The sequence below is a fragment of the Hevea brasiliensis genome, chromosome 10 (assembly GCF_030052815.1).
Source record: "Hevea brasiliensis isolate MT/VB/25A 57/8 chromosome 10, ASM3005281v1, whole genome shotgun sequence".
NCBI lineage: Eukaryota > Viridiplantae > Streptophyta > Magnoliopsida > Malpighiales > Euphorbiaceae > Hevea > Hevea brasiliensis.
In genome coordinates, this window is record NC_079502.1 from 92,032,202 (window position 1) to 92,050,354 (window position 18,153).

At 39.4% G+C, this 18,153-nt stretch overlaps 1 long non-coding RNA gene across 1 annotated transcript; it reads right to left on the reverse strand.

The window, feature by feature from the left end:
* Positions 1 to 7,525: 7,525 nt before the first annotated feature.
* LOC110639895 (uncharacterized) lies at positions 7,526 to 8,520 on the reverse strand. Its single transcript, XR_002491987.2, has 3 exons — positions 8,220 to 8,520; positions 7,886 to 7,970; positions 7,526 to 7,709 (listed from the first exon to the last, which is right to left on the reverse strand). It is a non-coding gene; the product is annotated as an uncharacterized LOC110639895 (long non-coding RNA).
* Between the last annotated feature and the right edge of the window lie 9,633 nt (positions 8,521 to 18,153).

The window sequence follows — 18,153 nt, forward strand, 5'->3', positions numbered from 1 at the left end:
CACCATGGCGTCCTCAGCTTCGTTTAGAGTGATCTTCTTTTCTGGCTTTGGGACCAAGTAATTCCAACTACGTGGAATGCCCATGAAACCACGAGGATCTTTACTCCTAAGGATAAAGAACTTATCTTTCCAATTTTTTAGTGAGGAAGGGAGATCAGTGAAGAGCCCGCAGTTCAACTTTGCTTGAAAGAACCAAAATTCATCATCTTTTCACCGAGCAAGCCTATGCAGTTCGACGAAGACCTTCACTGTGGGCTCAAGTCCCTTAGCTCGACAAAGACCTCTGAAGGCCGCCAGAGTCTGCCAGGAGTTCGGATGTACTTGAATTACGCAAACTCGGTGATACTTCAGAACGCCCTTGTAAAATTGTTCCAAAGAAAATCGCAACCCAGCTTTTAATTGCTCTTCGTACACCATAATCAGATCTACTTCATTGAAGAAGTGATCGGCTTTAAGATCCCCGTGACACCTAATGTGCTCGAACGAGTCGGTTGGGAGATTGAATTCTAGGCTAATTAATTCGAGATCGGCTATCCCAAGGATTGATGGGAGCTCGTCCACAAGTAGATTCTCTTTCCTCGTGACTGGAGCCTGCTGTTGGCTTGGCCTAGTGGGCTAACTGGCGATCGGAATGGTAGCTACAATAGGCTCGGATCACCCACTCAGTCCGGCCTCATCACCCTCTTCAGAAGACCACAAAAAGTGAACAGAGGGAGGGCTTGCAACTCTTTGACCCTAGGTGTCGCTCATTTTCAGGTGATGAAGTTAAAACTGACTGAAAAAAGATCAAATTATTACCAGATTGCAAATCGACATCAGAAAAGTTAGGGAAATTGAGAGAGAAAGATGAGAGGCTTGAGGGAATGGGGAAAACAAAGTGTGAAAATGACTGAATCCCCTCCTATTTATACTCGTCCGAGCATTAAATGCTCGCGAGACCCTAGGTAGCGCATCGATAATGAAAATTTTAATTGTATCCCAATTCCATATGTACTTCAAGATAAGATTCCAAAGGGGTAAGGATCGGACATTTGAGGCCAATTGAAAGGACTGACCAGAGATTGAGTAAGAGAGAGTCCGGACAAAAGTGATCGGTTGAAGAAGGTATTAGATAAAAGAGATCGAAAAAATAATCGGAATAATGCGAACAACAAAGACTATAATGAATAAATAAAAAAATAAATAAATAAAATAAAATAGAGTCAATCTTAAATAAAAGTCCATTTCATTTCCAAAAGATTACATTATTGGGCAGTCTTCCCCAACTCGATCATTAATTACAGATGTACCTACATTCTACCCTACATTCTACACATCCTACTTCTACAGTTCAGACACCTCCACAGTTCGGACACCTCTCGATCTCAAGATGTCGTTCAAGAGATACGTGGAGATTGGGAAGGTAGCTCTCATCAACTATGGTAAAGAATATGCAAAGCTCATTTTCATCGTCGATGTCATCGACCAAAACCGAGCTCTGATCGGGACCCCTGAGATGGTTAGGAGCCAAATGAACTTCAAGAGGCTGTCAGCAATATCAAGATTGAAATTAGCAGTCCCCTAGCTCGAGATCGATTTTTGGCCTAGACTGGTAGGCCAATTAGAGATCGGAACAGCAATCATTTTGGACTTAGATCAACTGTTTAGTCCAGTTCCCTCGCCATCATCAAATGATGTTCTCGTAATTCTTTGACCGTCGATATCATCCATTTTCAAGTGATAGGCAAAGGAAGTTATCGAAAAAAGATCAAGAGGGTTGTCATGATGAAAATTAGCGCCAGAGATGTAAGGCATGGAGGAAGGACACGTCAGAAATTGACCGGAGAAGGAAAGTGAGAATGTGAGAATGGTAGCCTACTACTCCCTAGTATATATATAGGCCTAGGCATTTAATGCTCACAGAACTCAAAGTGGCTCATCAGTAAGTGGAGAATTTAATGCTTCCCCGTTATTCCATGTTCACCGACATAGACCAAATGCAGAGGATGGATAGGAAAGAGATCGGGAAGCGAGAAGACAGCGGACATAGAAAGGGTTGATATAAGAGGTCAGACGAGAAAGTCTCAAAGTTGTCAACCATAATGAGAGATCAGGTAGGGGAACAAGATACAAAGATCGGATTGATCAAGATATGGCTAATAAAGATCGAAAGGTTTGGGAAATAAAGAGTTTAGAAATTACTTTCAGTCATGACCCTTGATTTGCAAGATCAACTCCCCCACCATTGGATTTGAGTTTATTAAAGCATTTAGGGTACAATCCAATCTCCACCATCCACCCCATTTGTAAGGATGAACCCGAACCATTGGATCTGAGGTGGTTAAAGCATCCTAGTACATCTCAATCCACACCATTGATTTCATTGCTAAGGACAGATTTTGGGCCATTAGATTAAAGTAAATAACAGGTTCAGCACCTTTCATTCCCAGCCTTTGAATTCACTCTATAAGGCAAAACTCTCAACCGTTGGATTAGAGAGAAAAGATAAAAGAGTCCTTAGCTAAATCCTAGCCTTCAATTCTTTGGCTCTTTAATTCCTGACCTTCGAATTTGGTCCTTCTAAATCCACACCCTTTAATTTTGCCGTCTGAAATCTTGGTCATTCATTTGAAGACCCCCGTTCCCTATAAATACTTGAATGCTTCACTGTAGAAGAGGTTAGGGTTTTTGGGAATCTTGACCTGGGGTTTTGGAATCAGTCTTTTGGTCTGAAATTCTTGGTCTTTGAAGTTTCCTTCATACTTTTTTCTTCGATCTTTAAATTTCAATCACTAGTTTTTACCTCTCTTCGAAAATATAGAATCACTGGTGCAAAAAAGGTTTTAGAAATGTGTTTTCTAAAGAATCTTGTTTCCAGAAGTCCCAATATTCTAATCCCTTTCTTCAGTAAATTTGTTCAATAGCTCGGTGGCCCAGTCTTGATTCATCAGTGGGATCCTGCCCCATTCGCTTTCGTTATCACAAAAGTGCTCTTGGTCGACCCTGCCTTAGCAACCTCATTTGGAAGCGAGACCTCAGCATTAGCTCTCCCATCACCTTCACAGTTCTTTATAGGTAAGTGCCTTGATAGTCTTTCCTCCGATTAGGTACTTTTGAGCTATATTGGTTACGTAAGCTAGAATCTGAACTTTCAAAGCATGTAATCGCTCCGAACTTCTAGAGTAAATTAGGGTTAGATTGACTTATCTTACAAATATTACTTTTTGCTTGTTACAGTAACACATACATCATTTCTAAAGTGTTTATCTCTTTACTTTTAGTAGTGTAAAAATAAGAGTTCGAGTGGTACAAATGTCACTTAGAGTTCAAAAGGATAGTGAAGAGTTCGAATAGGAGTGAGGTAAATACGAGTGTTGACATGGAGAGTTCAGGTTTGATAAGGAAGACCGGGAATAATAGAAGTGGGAGGTTTTGACATAATGAATCTGGCTCAATATAAAGAGTTCAGGTTAGATTAGAGAGATCGAAAATAATAAGGGCGAGAAGATCAGACATAGGTTCAGGTAGATATAGAGAGTTTGGGTAACTAACAAGAGATCGAAAATAAAGAGAGTGATAAAAGAGTTCAGATTGGAAGAGAGAGAGATCGGAAAACAATATGCGACTAGCCATTTCACATATCCACAAAGAATCGTTTTATTCTTTATATCATTCTTCCAATGTTCCTGTCTTTTTAGCGGGAGTTCAGGAGAGAGTCATTTCCTTGAATCCCCGCAGTTTTACGTTTCTACTGTAAAGTTCATCCTTTATAAGCACGGGAGTTCGAGAGAGAGAATCCTTTCCTTGAATCCCTGCAGTTGTAACATTTTTATAAAGCTCGTCCTCTATAAATACAGGAGATTGGGAGAGAATCCTTTCCTGGAATCCCCGCAGTTTAACATTTTTCTTGTAAAGCTCATCTTTTATAAACACGGGAGATCGGGAGAAAGTCATTTCCTCGAAATCCCTGATGTTGATTTATTTTCACAGAAACCCTACGAACGCTTGTTTTTAACAAAATGTTTGGTTCACGGGAGTATATTGGGACCCAATGGAGAGTCCTTCTTGGAGTCCACACGCTTATATTATTAGGGGAGAGTTCTTCCTTCAGTTCAGTTCAATCAAACAAAATATTAAAATGGCAAAAATATTAAATAGATTAAGATGAAATGATATGGATAAAGGTTTTACGGATAATTATACCGATGATGGGACTTTTCTTCATTAACTGAGAGTCCTTATTAATGAAGGGAACTCTCTAGGTCTTAATTAGCATATTCCTTTTGAATTAGAGTCTTAATTAAAAGGAATGAAAATCTATACCTGTGCTGGTTCATGTATATTCACTACACATACCGTACCCTCAATTATTTGGATGCCAATAATGAGGTGCATGATGAGTAAGCTGAGAGTCCTCCTGCAGCATCCCATGCAGAATGGGAAGGTCTCGGCTGGAGCGGTCCTCTGGGAGGACAAGACTCACTGGTGCCCTTATCCAAATGGGGGACAAGAATGAACCGAATCACACATTAAAATGGGGGAAATTGATCACTAGAGGTGCCTTTTGATGGAATGGCCTGGAGAATTGAAGAACTCCTAGGTTAAGCGTACTCGCTTGAGAGAAATTCTAGGATGGGTGACCTCCTAGGAAGTTCTCCATTCCACCTATGAGACAAAATCATGAGGCTCAAGATAGGGTGGGCCAAAGCGGACAATTACTCTAGTGGTTAGAGCAGGGGCGTTATAGATAATATTAGAGCCGAACCCCCTCTAGTAGATGTGTGGTTCGAGAATGAACCAAGGGGAAGCTGGTGGGCCTGTAACATCCCGTGCAAAAAGGGAAGGTCTCGGCTAGAGTGATTTTTTGGGAGGGCAAGACTTGCTGGTGCCTTTGTCCAAATGGGGGGTAGGAATGAACCAAATCATACATTGAAATGGGGGAAATTGATCACTAGAGACACCTTTTGGTGGAATGGCCTAGAGAGTTGGAAGAACTCCGGGGTTAAGCGTGCTCGCTTGAGAGAAATCCTAGGATGGGTGACCTCTTGAAAAGTTTTTCATTCCACCTATGGGACAAAACCGTGAGGCTCAGGATGGGGTGGGCCAAAGCGGACAATTCCTCTAGTGGTTGGAGCAGGGGCGTTACATTTTCTTACTCATTACGAATCTCTAGGGACCAAGTAATACCTCTTCAGGATGAGAGCCCTAATTTCGAGGAGGGAAGAATCTAATAAAATACATTTATGTATAATAAATTTAATAGACACCATCCCAGCTCACTTTGAGGTCGTCCCGTTTACTCGTGTTCTTGGAAAATCCGAAATAGTGAAATATCAAACATTCCTCTAATAAACAATGAGAACCAACATCGTAATTCTAATCCCAAAAGTTATCGGCTTTAAGTTATAAAGAGCACATCATTTAAATCTACTTGCTCTCGTTGAGGGACGATGTAGGGTGCCTAGTACCTTTCTCACACTTCCCGAACCAGAATCTCTGTTTTAGAAGTGGTTTTCTAATTTTTTTTAAAAATAGAAAATAAATGGTTTTATTTAATTTCTCTTAAAATTAAAGTTGCGACTTCTCACTTTCTACTTCGGTGAGAATCATCCGGCAACAGCAAAACCTTTGCGACAGTATGACGTAGTCAAACCTTAGGCAAATACCTAGTTGAATAAAACAATTCCACTTGGCATAGATCTCCATGTGTTAATTTCTTATTGAATTCCTTATAGTATATATAAGCACTTATTATTACAGGTAAAACATTCTTGAACCTCTTTCCTTATTTATTCTTATTGCTTTACCTTTCTATCACATACTAACTTAAGCATTGGAATGCCAAGTGGAAGTATCTCCTTAGCCCTCTAACCTTTATAGTCTTGCAAGAGAAGTAGCCGAATCCCTCTCCGGCCTTATCTAAACCACCTAGAAGCAGTCATAGCCTTCCTCACACTTCACCAAATTATCCAAAGTAGTCATATAAGTACCCTAAGCTTTCGTATTTCCTTATTTCCATGCCAAAAGCATGTGCTGCTTAAACAACTCAAACACTCATTTCACTTACCTCTTGGACTATTTACCCCTTATTTACAAGTCGACTTCATCTATCACCTACCCTAACATGCCTATACCCCTTGTAGACTTCCTATCACTGCCATTTTGGGTATGTCAGAGCCATCATTACCCTCAAAATAGGACATATTTAGACTTTAGGCAAAGATCTAATTGAATAAGACAATCCCACTTCGCATAGACCTCGATGTGTTCATTTGTTATTGAATTTCTCACAGTATATATAAGCATTTATTACCATAGGTAAAACATTCTTGAACCTCTTTTCTCCTTTATTCTTATTTTCCTTTTCCTTTTTATCTCATACTAAATTAAGTATCGAAGTGTTGAGTGGGTGCATTCCCTTGGCCCTCTAACCCTTGTCTTGTAGGAGAAATAGTAGGATCGCTCTCCAGCCTTTGTTTGAATCACCCAGAAGTAGCCGTAACCTTCCTTATTCCCTAAATTTTTGTATTTCCTTATTTCCACAATTTACACCTTATCCACATGATTACATCTTATCCACGTGTCATTAATCTAAATACCCTAGTATCACTAGTTATCATGAATTTTTCATTTAATCAATAAATCACTACTTTAATTAATGAATTATCAAAAATTAATTATATAAAAAAATAAATAAAAATATATTAATTAAATATAATAACTATTACTATAAAATTAATATTTAATTATTTAACATTAAACTTTTAATATTTATTCAATTATATTTATATATAATCTAATGATATTTTTAAATTTCATACAAAAATAATATTATTATTAAATATGTTTTTCTAACATTTATAAGAATATAAATATCTTTTAATATTTATAAAATATTAAATATATATTAAAAATAAAAATAAGTAAACAAATATATTATTTTATAAAATTTATTATATAAAATAAAAAAATTTTAATAGATAAATTTCTTTTGGACCTAAAATTTTTATTCACTGTTTATGCAGATCACTGGTCATTATTTTTTATTATTCACTTTTTCATCTGATTCAAATTCAGTTGGATTTAATATTTGACTCACCTTAACAAGCCAAATTTATTGGTTAATAACACTAGTTTTAGGATAAAGAGATGCTCAGAATTTAAAGAAAATTATTTAATTATATTATTTTATATTTGAAGAATAAAAATATTAAAAATTTATATGAAAATATTTAAATATTTTCATATAAATTTTAATAATATTATTAAGATATATGTAAATATAAAATAAATGTTATTAATTCTTATTTAATTAAAATTATTAAATTATATTAATAAATATAATAATTAATATATATTTAATTAATTTTTTCAATAACATTGATTGAATGATTCACTCATCGATTAAATCGTTGACTCGTCAATTGAACCAATAACCATTAATCCTATTAATCCTATCCTCAATTGGATCAATCTCCAGGGTCGGTTTAATAACTATGGTATTAACTACTACAGAAACAGAGATCAAAGAAGCATAGAGAAAGACTTGAACACAAACGTGATACATAATTATATTGAAATGTTATAGATCAACAACTCCACACATGATTATAAAACTAGAATTAATTATTCTGTGGAAGAAGCAGTTACAACTTTATCAGCAAACAAAGATGATGGATGGGTCACAGCAACACTCGTCAATAAGGCAGCAGCAACACAAAGCTGCAAGGCTGTAGTAATCAACAACAAGGGAAACAAACAAGCATATAATCAAGATTCGACAATAAATAAAGCCAAAACAAAGCTAAATTTCTTGGAAAAATATGTGAAGTTTTAGCTAGTTTTTTTAGGGGAAATAAGAAGCAAAATATGCGTGTGGAAAAATCATATGGGTAGAAGAAATTACCATCCTTCAAGGAAACCAGGCTCTCTTCTGGGTGGTGGTGCAGCATATTGTGGAGGGGCCATCACTGGGGGTCCTTGATAATATCCTGTCAACAAAATCAACCACCCAAAGCAACAAACAACACTTAATTTATTTATTTATTTTCAGAAGAAAAGAAGAGAGAGAAAGAGAAGGGCCGGGGTGTGGGAGGGAAAGGAAAGAAAAACCAAACGAGAAGTGAAGAATTCTTCACCAATAAGACAAATCAGGCGAAACCCATCAAAATCTCAAGGAAGAAATGTCACAAACATGTATGCACAATCAAGAAATTGTATACTCAAAAAGAAAATGGTACCTTGAGCAGGGTAAGGATAAGCATACTTGGGGTCACTCATTTCCGATAACCAAAAACAAAACAAGACAAGAACAAGATTTTCAGATTTTAAGAGCTGAGACTGTGTATGGAAATTTAGGAGACAGACGACAAGAAGCCAGGAGGCCAAGGACTTCTCGAGACTTGCAAAATATGACTCTCCTGTGTTTGGTTTTATATCAAAAACAGAGAAAGACCAAGACCACCTTCATGGGCCTTACAGAGAAACTACCTTCAAGTCTTCATATTTATTTTTTTTTTTTTAAATATTATTTTTCAAAAGTTATTCTCTCTCAATTTTCCATTCCTCTCCTTTTCTTTCCGTCTCAGTTACTTTCATAGAAACCGCTTTCTTTCTTCCTCAGAAGATGATGTGGGCACTCCCCTACAATGGGAAGCTCTAGCTGAGCAACTCTTAAACCTGCCTTTAGACCCGGCCGGTACAAACCATAAATCGGATTGGGGATCGAGTTTCAGTTTCTGCGTTGATCTAAAACTGGGGTATATTGGGTTGATTCTGATTCCCCCTTTCTTATTTGAATCAAAACCGATTTATAATCATTAGTTTAAATCAATAGTTTCAAATCAAAATGATATGAATCCAAAAATTTTTATTTTTTTAAATTTATATTTAGATAGTTTAATTTTTTTACATTAAATACTAAATAAATAATATCCAAAAATTTATTGTAATTTAATAATAAATGAGATCGAACAAATCCACAGTTTCAGTTTCTGCATTGGTTTAAAACTGGGGTATAAGAGAGTTGATTCCGTTTCCCTCTTCCTTATTTGAATCAAAACTGATTTATAATCGCTGATTTAAATAGTAGTTTTGAATCAAAATCATTCGATTCTAAAAATTATTGTATTTTTAAATTTATATTAAATTTATATTCTGATCTTTTATTTTTTTTATTAAAAATTAAATAAATAATATCAAAAAATTTATTATGTTAGAATTATGACTCAAAATCCTAATAAGATTTGAAAAAACATTTTTTATAATTTGAGTATGATAAATATTCCTCAATAGGATAGTTGAATATTTCTTATATAGAGTAAAACTCTTATTTTATTGTTGTTCCAAAATTGAGTGGGACTCATAATCAAATAATGATTGAGAGAATTAGTACTATAAATAGGAGAATGATAGAAAATGTTATTTGGCTTTTGCCCATTGAAAATAATGGCTTTCAGCTCATTGAATGACGTTGTCGCCCATTGTAGAAAAGTGCATTGCCAATTGCTAAGGATTTGACTTTGTCCATTGATGAGGGGCTTTTGTCCATTTTAATGGAGAAAAATTTCTACTTAAGGTAGAGTAAAGATATAGAATTCAAGAGGAATGAATTATTGTTTATTGATGAGAGGGCTCTTGTCTATATAGTTGAAGACACCCTTTATAATATAGTATTGTAATAGTAAATATATTAAGTTATGTCTAAAGAAGACTGAAAAAGACTAACTAATATATTTATTATGAGCAATTTAATATTATATAAATTTTTTTAGATGTAATTAGATTAATGAATAATATAATTTTAAATTTATAATAATAATTTATTACTCTTCACAGTTTATACACTTTCACAATGTATAATATATTATAATTTAATAATACATGAGCCGAATTATGAAACCAGCCAAATTAACAATTTTAATTTAAAATCGAGTCAAAACCGGCCCATGGCAATTTGAACCTGCGTTGTTACGTGGGGCTAGGGAGACACAGACTTATTGTCACTAGTGATGAGCGAATGAGGTGAAAGGTGGACAATTGCAGAAGTGCCAGCAGTTTATTTGGAGGAAAATATGGAGATTGGGTGCCCAAATAAAAAGATGGTCCAATATTTGGGTGCTTAACTACCTTAATAATTATTTTATTAATTTAATAAATTAAAATCATTTTTTTTAAAAAGGTCTCCTTTTTGGGGAGGGTAATTAGTGGAGAGACACTGACTATGCAACCTTCTCTTTGCCTTGAATATATTATTTTAAATAAATTTATTATTTTATAGAGGCTGATTTGCGTAAACTTTAATTAAACCAATGCTTTAAGAAATCATTTTCTTTCCTTTATTTTTATATTATTTTATCAACTTTTAGAAGAAATTATTGCTTTTATTAGTATGCATCTGCACATTATTCCTTCAATTCTTGTTGAAGAAGGGTATTCCCTTTCTTATTTTTTTTCTGTCAACTTGGATATGCTGTAAGATTAAATTAATATAACATGCAAAACATAAAAGTCAAAAGCCTTAGGGTTACATTAGCATTTCTCCTTCTTAAAGGATAAGAGCTAATAGAGATATTGATAAATGATAATTAGTTATATAAAAAGGCATTTTTAATATTAAGTGATTAGACCAATAACGTGGAGTTAAGTTCAAGTAAATTTTATTAATAAAATTAGGGATTTAAATTATTACTGGAAGAACTTTATTAAAATATAAAAAATTTACTATTTAATTTTTATATTTTAATAAAAATATTTAATTTTTATATTTGTCACGACCCAACCTATGGGCTGGACCGGCACTAGGACCTGTGCCAGCCTAAAGCCCCCAAGGCCCGTAGTAAGCCTAACTGTTCATTTACCCAATTCTAAGGCCCATTGGGCCCAAATTCAAGAAAACAAACGGACAGAGTCCGGCCATAAAATGGACTTTCCAACGGGGAGTTTTCGACTCACCCGACCTGTAAACACAATAAACAATCCATTGGGGAGCTCAGCTCACCCTCCACATACTCATCAACATAATAATAAATGGGAGCTCAGCTCCCTCATCCAATCCATCAAAACAGACTTAAAATATTAAGTTTACAGGTCCAACATGAATATAATATTACAGACCAAATTCAAATAATTACTGCTAACACATGCGGAAATTCTAGGAGTAATTAAAATTACACAAATATTGATAAACAACCTGCGAAGGAGAAAAGCAGGTTAACCAAAACAAAATCCTCCTGTAACCTGAAAAAATATTGAACAGGAGTGAGCGTTCGACTCAGAGAGTAAAATATCAATTTTAACCATAATCTCTATAACTATCTAAAACTAATGCACCCTGTAGAGTGAAATGCAACATCAGCAATAAATTCACATCATAGCATCAGAAAGGTAATTTGGAGCACTCACACACCCTGTAGCATCAATCATAACATATGGGAGCTGATCCCCTATACAGCTCTCTTAAATCCAACCTGGTGCCAGCGAAGAACTCAAGCCGGACTTTCGCTTAATAAACCAAATCGAGGGTCCCAGCGAAGAACTTAAGCCGTGACTACCCCTCGAAGGATCGGGTCCCAGCGAAGAACTCAAGCCGTGACTACCCGTCCTATCCATAGTCCACACCACATCACACGCACGCCAACGCACGCACACTGCTCCAAATTACCACAACAACATCATGGCACTTTAACAGTTATCAATGCATCATAAATCGTGCCTAGAGTTTAACTACATAAATATATGCATATAAGTGATGCATGGGCATGCTGAACATATAATAATACCGAAATTACAATTAAAATTAATATTTTACTCACAGACTTGACGACAATCACTGTGGCGGCTGGGCGGAGGAAGAAGGCTGTCCCGGCTCACCTGACAATTAGATTACAATTATTTAATACAATCTGACTCAATACAAACAAAGAAAAAGACCAATACGTCCTAAGTCGTGCCGAAAATCCGGCAGAGTCTCCCCTATACCTAGGACCTACCCAACCTGCAAAAGGGCTAAAAACGCACTTCTATATTCACAATCCATATATCAACAGTTCAATCATATCACACAGCCCCTCCTGGGCCCATCAAATCAATCACCCATCACAATACGCAAAATTTCAATTTAGTCCTTATTATTGATCATTTTTGCAAAAACTGCCCAAACAAGCTCTAAAAATTATAAAACTTTGCCCCGCGGTCCTTAGCAATATTACTAAGCTATTGCAAAAAGAATCGTAATTTTCTAAGCTACCACGAATATTTTATGGATTTTTAATCCTATTTAAGCACTAGAAAATTACGAAAAAGCAAGGTTCGGGTTTACCTTTGCCGATTCCGACTTCGGGAACGCGCTCGGGACGTCTGACAATGGGGGGCTAGCCAAAACCTCGATCCAATTCGGGGACTTTTCCGTGCAGTGCATGTCGGCGAAATTTGCAGACCCGGTCAACTGTCGAATTTCCGCGAATCGAGGATACCTACACGAAGCCCATAACACGGGGGTTAGTACATAAATTTTTCAGAATTTTCTAAGCTCATTAAATGCTCGGAAAAACACTGCGAAGTTTCGTGGGACCCACCGAAAAACGGTGTCGAAAAATTTTGAAATTTATGTCGTTGCGAAGCTCTCGACGAATGGAGCGTGCTGGTGGCCTCGGTTTTCTCGTGGGATTCACGGTTTTTGAGAAATCTAGCCCAAAAGTCGAAATGGGCTAAAATCTTCCCGAGCAAAAATCGGACAATCCGCTCGATGGATTTCGGCGTTCTTGGTGTCTATGGAAAGCTCTCGCAGAGTTGATGCTTTTGGAGACTAGACCCGGTCCTATTGGTGGCGGATCGGTGGATTTGGCCGGGAAGTCGAGCAAGGCGCGCCTGTGAGGGCATTTGCGCGCATTTTTAGGCCGTTCGGAGGCGGCCGGTCAATGCTGGCGGCCAGCCGTCTGTTGGTCAAGGTGGCGCTGGGCGTTGAGAGGAGAGAGATACGAGTGAGAAATGGTAGAGGGACGACGCGGGGAAGGGAAGAAGAAAAAGGAAAAGGTCGATTCGATCGATTCGATTCGAATACAAAATTTTGAATTTTACTCGCCTCGGGACCGAAAACGAGGTCCAAAAATTTCGAAAAAATTCCAGAAAACTCAGAAAAATACGTAGACTCCAAATATATTTTTAGTTTTGCCACGTGGTCTTTAAATTAATTTTTAAAAATCATCAAAGTTTATATTTTTGGAAAATCGAACCCGATTTTTAAAATCTGAAAAATCTCAAAAAAATTCCTAAAATTTAAAAAAAATTAAAATACCAAAATACTCATAAAAATTAAAATTTCGGGGTGTTACATTCTTCCCCCCTTACAGAAAATTCGTCCTCGAATTTTTACACAAGGCAGAATAAAGCACATGATTATACATTGAACAAGTAAGGGTACTTGCTACGCATGTCCCGCTCTGACTCCCAGGTGCACTCTTCCACTGACTGACTCCTCCACAAAACCTTAACCATAGGGATCTGCTTTGATCTCAGCTGTCTCACTTGGTAGTCCACTATGGCTACAGGCTGCTCCTCAAATGTCAAGTTCTCTTTTAGCTCTATCACATCCGGCTGCAGTACATGAGAAGGATCGGGAATGTATTTCCTGAGCATGGAGATGTGAAACACGGGATGAACGTGAGAAAGGTTGGGTGGTAGCTCCAACCGGTAGGCAACTGCCCCAACTCTATCAGTAACCTCAAAAGGTCCAATATACCGAGGTGCCAACTTGCCCTTCTTTCCAAATCTCATGACTCCCTTCATTGGAGAAACCTTCAGAAATACATAGTCGCCCACTGCAAACTCCACATCCCTTCGCCGTGCAAGTGCATAACTCTTACGCCTCTTGAAAAGCTGTTTTGATCGTTCCTGATTAAGGGAACCATCTCTGAAGTGTACTGCACTAGGTCTACATCATGCACCTTCGCTTCCCCCATTTCTGTCCAACACAGAGGAGACCTACACTTTCTTCCATATAGTGCCTCATAGGGTGCCATCCCTATGCTGGAGTGGTAACTGTTGTTGTAGGCAAACTCCACCAAAGCTAGCTGCTCATCCCATTGACCTCCAAAATCCAAGACACTCATGCGAAGCATGTCTTCCAGTGTTTGGATTGTCCTTTCGGACTGTCCGTCTGTCTGAGGGTGGAAGGCTGTACTGAAGTTCAACTGTGTGCCAAGTGCCTCCTGCAACTTTCTCCAGAACCGAGAAGTGAACTGGGGCCCTCTGTCAGATATTATGGAAGCCGGAACTCCATGCAATCTGACTATTTCTCGAATGTAGAGCCGGGCATACTGTGCCACAGAATATGTAGTCTTCACAGGTAAGAAGTGAGCTGATTTGGTCAAGCGGTCTACAATTACCCATATCGAATCATATCCTCGCGTGGTACGAGGCAACCCAGTCACAAAATCCATAGTAATCATTTCCCACTTCCATTCTGGGATAGGGAGCTCTTGCAGCTTCCCTGACGGTCTCTGGTGTTCAAACTTCACCTTCTGACAAGTCAAGCACTTGGACACAAAGTCTGCTATGTCTCTCTTCATGCCATTCCACCAGTAGCTATCTTTCACATCATGGTACATTTTAGTGGAACCTGGGTGGACACTGTACAGTGTGTAGTGTGCCTCTCGCATGATTTCATTCCTGAGGTTGTCCACATCGGGCACACATATCCTAGAACCTTGCACTAGGGCGCCATCATTGGCAAATCCAAACTCACCACCTTCACCTTCTTTGTACTCTTTCTATGATCTTCATCGCTTGTTGGTCTCTGTCTTTGGGAAACTCTAACTCTGTCCCTCAAGTCTGGCCTCACTGAAAAGTGAGCCAACAATACCCCCTCATCTGAAAGATCTAGGATTAAACCTTGATCCATCAACTCATGTACCTCCTGAATCAATGGTCTCTTCTCTACTGAAATGTGCGCCAAACTGCCAGAAGATTTTCTGCTCAAGGCATCTGCCACAACATTGGCTTTTCCCGGGTGGTACTGGATGGTGCAATCATAGTCTTTCAGAAGCTCCATCCATCTCCTCTGTCTCAAGTTCAAGTCCCTCTGCTGGAAGATGTACTTCAAACTCTTATGGTCGGTGTATATCTCGCACACTTCACCATACAGGTAGTGTCTCCAGATTTTTAGTGCAAAGACTACAGCCGCCATTTCTAAATCATGGGTGGGGTAGTTCTGCTCATGCCTCTTCAGCTGCCTTGAAGCCACTACCTTTCCATTCTGCATCAAAACACACCCTAGGCCAACTCTGGAGGCGTCACAATACACGGTGTATCCTTCACCACTCACAGGTAGTGTCAACACAGGGGCAGTGGTTAGACACTCCTTAAGCTTCTGGAAACTCACCTCACAGTCATCTGTCCAAATGAATGAAACATTCTTCCTGGTCAACTTAGTTAGGGGAGCCGCTATCCTGGAGAAATCTTGTACAAAACGCCTATAGTAGCCAGCTAAACCCAGAAAACTTCGCACCTCAGTGAGTGATGTAGGCCTAAGCCAATCGATTCTGACTTCAATTTTCTTGGGATCCACTTGAATACCGTCACTAGAAACCACGTGTCCCAAGAATGAGATGCTTTTTAGCCAAAATTCACATTTCGAAAATTTGGCGTATAGCTGGTGCTCCCTCAAAGTCTGCAACACCATCCTCAAGTGCCACACGTGTTCTTCCTCGGTCCGAGAGTATACCAGAATGTCATCTATGAATACGATGACAAAACGGGTGTTCATCAAGTCCATGAAGGCTGCTGGTGCATTAGTGAGTCCAAAAGACATCACCAAGAACTCATAATGACCATATCTTGTCCTGAAAGCCATTTTGGACACGTCCTCATTCCTGATTCTCAACTGATGGTAGCCTGATCGCAGGTCTATCTTGGAAAAGAATCTAGCTCCTTGGAGCTGATCAAACAAATCATCGATCCGAGGAAGTGGATACTTGTTCTTCACAGTGACCTTGTTCAGCTGTCTGTAGTCGATACACAACCTCAATGACCCATCCTTCTTTCTCACAAATAAAACAGGAGCGCCCCAAGGTGAAGTGCTCGGACGTATAAAACCCTTGTCCAAAAGCTCCTGTAGTTGCTCCTTCAGCTCTTTCAATTCTGCTGGTGCCATCCTGTAAGGTGGCATCGATATGGGGTTTGTACCCGGCACAACATCAATGCAAAACTCTATTTCCCTTCCTGGTGGCAACCCTGGAAGCTCCTCAGGGAAGACATCCATGAATTCTCTGACAACAGGAACATTTTCCATGCTGACACCTTCTACAGATGTATCTCTCACCAATGCCAAATACCCTTGGCATCCCCGCCTCAACATTTTTCTAGCACTAATTGCTGACACCAAATTATACGGAGCCACGCTCCTGTCACCATCAAAGCTAAACTCTTCCACACCAGGTATGTGGAAATACACCTTTTTGTTCCTGCAGTCTAAGGTGGCAAAATGAGTTGCCAACCAATCCATCCCCAGGATTACATCGAAATCCATTACTGGTAGAGGAACCAAGTCTGCTGGGAGGATCTTTCCATCCACTACCACTGGGCTACCCGGAAAAACCATATCTACATCTATGTTGTCACTAAGTGGGGTAGCTACCGACAAAGGGCATTCTAAAGTTGTAGGGTTTCTACCCAACCTCATGGCAAACACAGGGGAGACAAATGAGTGCGTAGCACCCGGATCTATCAAAACACGAGCCTCATAAGAACAGACCAGAAGAATACCTGCCACAACTGCATTGGAAGCCTGAGCATCCTGGTGGGTCAGGGTGAAAACCCGAGCTTGACCCCTACCCTGAGTGGCAGAACCCTGATACTGGCTTCTACCTCCTGATCTGCCTCCAAATCCACGTCCCCCTTGTCCTCGGCCTACCCAGGCCCGAATCGACGCTGCCATGTTGGAAGTACCGGATACAATCGCGAGGAACATTTGCAATGAGAACCTGTGACCCCATCGTGGCTCGGCCAACACGGGGCATTCCCTAGCAAAGTGACCTGGTTGGCCACACCTGAAACATACTCCTGAACCCATCAAACAAGGTCCTGAATGTCCTCTTCCACACTGTGCACAAGGTGCCAAAGAGGATCTGAACGAGCAGCTATCGCCACTGAATCGTTACCATCTTTGGATCCGTACCCTGGTCTGAACCCTCGGGATTTGTGTCTAAAACCACTCTTCTTATTCCTGCTTCTTCCTCTGTAAGTAGTTTGGCCACCACTATCCGTAGTACCCATGTGGGGAACACCTGAAGAACCCTCCGCTCTGTTTTTCTTTGCTCTACCGCTGTCATCCACAGCATAACTAATCTCAATCTGTCTGGCTCGATCAACCACCACATCAAAAGACTGATCAGACATCATGGCCAGGTTCGCATACCTCCTGTCAAGCCCCTTTAGGAATCTTTTCACCTTCATAGTCTCTGTAGATACTGCTGTAGGGGCATATCTGCTCAATTCCAGAAATTCTGTAGCATATTCATCTACAGACCTGCCATTCTGTCTTAAGGCCTCAAAGGCCCACTGTTTCTGATCTCTGAAGCTTTCTGGCACAAACCGATTGATAAAAAGTTCCACAAACTGAGCCCATGTCAATCCCTCCATCCGAGGTAACACGTAGTCATTCATCCATTGTCTAGGCATAGGCCCCATGACATGCTGCACACACTCTATCAGTCTTCTATCACCAATCAGACTTGCTCTCTGTCTGCAGGAATCTAAAAACCGATATGCATCGTCTGACACATCATAGGTTCCAGGCACCAACTTCTTGAAATTTATAATCTGTTTGTAAGATTCCTCTCTTGGTGCGGTGGACTGCTGCTGCTGTGGAGGGTGGACCATATACTGCGCCATCATGTCGATGGTTCTCTGCAGACCAGCTAGAGTAGCTGCCATGGGGTCCATGGGACCCTGTGCCATAAAGGACTGATCCTGTACTGGGGGTGGCTGCTCCTCTACTTGAGCAGCTCTAGGCCTCCTACCCCGCCTCCTCGGGGCAGGCGCCTCATCCTGTGCCGACACCTCGTCGGGCACATCTGGTTCTGGTGCAGTGGCAGCTCTCCTGCTTCTACGCATTTTCCTGAAATTCAGCAGCATTAGCCCACAAAAATTCAAAACTGCTCATTACACAGCTCTATA